Below are 3612 nucleotides of genomic sequence, written 5' to 3'. Positions count from 1 at the left end.
CAAAAATCCAAGATAGCCAAAACAATCTGTAAAATAAAAGAACTTCTGGGGGCATCACAATCCCTGACTTTAAACTCCACTACAGAGCTACAGTACTGAAAACAGCCTAGTATTGGCATAAAAACAGATAGGAGGATCAATGGAACCAAATTGAAGACCCGGATGTTAATCCACACACCAAGAAACACCCAATTTTTGACAAAGAAGCAAAAAAAATCAAATGGATAAAAAGCATATTTAACAAATGGTGCTGGCATAACTGGATATCAACATATAGAAGAATGAAAATAGATACATATCTATCACTGTGCACAAAACTCAAGTCCAAATGAATCAAAGACCTCAACATAAAGCCAGCCATACTGAACCTCATAGAACAGAAAGTGAGGAGTGTTGTCTGAGTTTTCTGTCCTGCCCGGTTCGCGCAGTCATTAAGTTCCAAAGAAATGCAGAGGTCTACATTTTTTTATAAACTGATTGGCTGATTAGCTCAGGCTTCTTATTAACTCTTATAACTTATATTAGCCCATTATTCTTGTCTATGCTAGCCACATGTCTCTGTACCTTATTCAGCGAGGCAGTCACATCTTGCTTCTTCTGTGGCAGACTCACAACTGCATAAAGAGCTTCTTTCTTCCCAGAATACTCCTGTTCTCATTGACTCACCTCTACTTCCTGTATGGTTGTCCTGTCTATACTTCCTGCCTGGCTACTGACCAATCAGCGTTTATTTAAAATATAATTGACAGAATACAGACCATTGTTCCACACCAGAGAAGTACACTTGAATGCATTGGCACCAGAGACCACTTAAATATAACCCCAGTAGCACAGACACTGAGAGAAATAATTAATACATAGGACTTCCTGAAACTTAGAAGCTTCTGTAAAGCAAAGGACACAGTCAACAAGACAAAATGACAGCCTACAGAATGGGAAAAGTTCTTCACCTACCCCACATCAGACAGAGTTCTGATCTCCAAAATATACAAAGAACTCAAAATTTGGTCATCAAAAGAACAAATAACCCAATAAAATAATTGAGTACGGACCTAAACTGAGAACTCTCAACAGAGGAATTTAAAGTGGCTGAAAGATACTTAAGGAAATGTTCAACATCCTTAGCCATCAGAGAAATGCAAATCAAAACAACTCTGAGATTCCATATTACACCGGTAAGAATGGCAAGATCAAAAACACTGATGACAACTTATGCTGGAGAGGTTGTGGGGTAAAGGGAATGCTCCTGCATTGCTGTTGGGAGTACAAGTTGGTATAACCCCTTTGGATATCAGTATGGGGATTTTTGAGAAAATTAGGAAACAACCTTCCTCAAGACTCAGCAATATCACTTTTAAGTATATACCCAAAGGATGCTCAATTGTTCCACAAGGACATGTGTTCAACTATGTTCATAGCAGCATTGTTTGTCATAGCCAGAACGTGGAAACAACCTAAATGCCCCTCGACCGAAGAATGGATAAGGAAAAGGTGGTACATTTACACAATGGAGTACTACATAGCAGAAAAAAATAATGACATCTTGAATTTTGCAGGAAAATGGATAGAGCTAGAAAACATCATTTTGAGTGAGGTAACCCAGACCAAGAAAGACAGTTATCACATGTACTCACTCATAAATGGTTTTTAAACATAAAGCAAAAAAAAAAAAAAAACAGTCTACAAATCACAATCCCAGAGAACCTAGACAATAATGAGGACCCTAAGAGAGACATACATGAACCTAATCTACATGAAAAGTAGAAAAAGACAAGATCTCCTGAGTTAATTGGGAGCATGGGGACCATGGGAGAGGGTTGAAGGGGAGGGAAGAGATAGGGTAGGAAGCAGAGAAAAATGTATATCTCAATAAAATAATAATAATAAGAAGAATACATTTGGCATCATGGAGAGATATAAACATGTTTATTTCATATGTAGGATGCTTTCAACAATACTGAAATTGGTGAGGCCTGTAATGTACAAGACAGTTCAGTCTTGTCACATTTCCAACCCTCACAGAAAACATCCTAATACTCAGGTGCCCTTATATTCATATTACTCTTTTATATTATAAAATACCATTATGAAATGGTGTTTCTTTAGCTATGCTGCCTAGTGATAAGAATAATTTATTTCTTTCTCTTCCGGTCGCAGGCGTTTCGGGAGCCGCCGGTTACCGTCCAGCCATGGCCAAGTTCAAGAACTACACCACACACAACAAGTCCCGGAAATGGCACAGAAATGGCATCAAGAAACCGCGGTCACAAAGATACGAATCTCTCAAGGGGGTCGACCCCAAATTCCTGAGGAACATGCGCTTTGCCAAGAAGCACAACAAGAAAGGCCTGAAGAAGATGCAGGCGAATAATGCAAAGGCCATGAGTGTCCGAGCAGAGGCCATCAAGGCCCTGGTGAAGCCCAAGGTGGTGAAGCCCAAGGTGCCAAAGGGCCCCACCCGCAAACTCACCCTGCTCGCGTTGATTGCTCACCCCAAGCTTGGGAAGCGGATTAGAAGCTATATGGCCAGGGGTCGTAGGCTCCAAAAAACGAAACCCAAGGTTCAAGCCAAGGCAGAGGCCTCAGCTGCAGCTCAGGCTCCCAAAGGTGCCCAGGCCCCTGTGAAGGCCCCATAAAAAAGGTCTCAGTCTGCCAATGTGAAGACAGATGGACTGGTGTGACTATCTACACAGTATTTGCAGATGATCAGGACCCTATGCTGTTTTTACAAATAAACTTGAGGCAAGATCTATTAAAAAAAAAGAATAATTTCTTTCTACTTTGTTTGAACTTCAACCTCTAAAACTAGACTAGCAGAAGAGATGGGTTTCCTAAACATAGACGCGTGTCTCACGTTTGGTAATACGCAACTCCCACACTTTAAAGTTTATATACTTAACAGCTATAAAGATGGCTCAACAGTTAAGAACTTGCTTTTCTTACATGAGACCCAGGTTCAGATCTTGTACCTACAAAGCAGTTCAAATTTGAGTGTAACTCCAGTCCCAGGAGATCTGACACCTTCTTCTGGCTGCCTTGGGCATCTTAATGCATGAGGTACCCATACATACACTCAGGCACACATACATACACATAAAATAAAAGTGCATAAACAAATTTCTTTTTCAAATTGTACATTAACTCCATAATCAATTGTTACATATCATATTTAGACTTTAGAGAACTAACTTATGACTTAATATTGTAAAGCATAATTTTATAGTCTATCAGTTAGTAATTTAATTTGACCTCATCTCTTCATCCGAAATTAGTTTTATGTCATTTTACAATGCTTTTATTATAATTTTATAAAAATATTACTATGAACAATAGGAAGCACAGTTCTGATAGAAAGGCAGAAAAGCAAGCAAAACCCAAGGGCAACTGCTCCATATACTTAACTGGGAAGCATTAATCCTCAGAAGGACATTTAACTTAAGTCAGACAAGACTCAGAGGCACGAAACTGTGCAAATACACAAGCAGAGATCTACAACCTTTTTTAGATTCTTCTTTTTATTGTTAGGTATTCATTCAGACATTTTAGGAACATATTTTATAAAATAAGGTGAGACTGTTAATAACTAATCAAGGGTAACCCAACATCTGATGG

General features: G+C 39.0%; 1 pseudogene; it reads left to right on the top strand.

Annotated features, from left to right (window-relative positions):
• Positions 1–2145: 2145 nt before the first annotated feature.
• On the top strand, positions 2146–2723 carry LOC148120122 (large ribosomal subunit protein eL29 pseudogene; annotated as a pseudogene).
• The last annotated feature ends 889 nt before the right edge of the window (positions 2724–3612 follow it).

This window comes from Myodes glareolus, chromosome 12 (assembly GCF_982192425.1).
Source record: "Myodes glareolus chromosome 12, mMyoGla1.1, whole genome shotgun sequence".
Taxonomy (NCBI): domain Eukaryota; kingdom Metazoa; phylum Chordata; class Mammalia; order Rodentia; family Cricetidae; genus Myodes; species Myodes glareolus.
The sequence above is the reverse complement of the archived record's forward strand: the minus strand, read 5'-3'. Positions and strand labels throughout refer to the sequence as shown.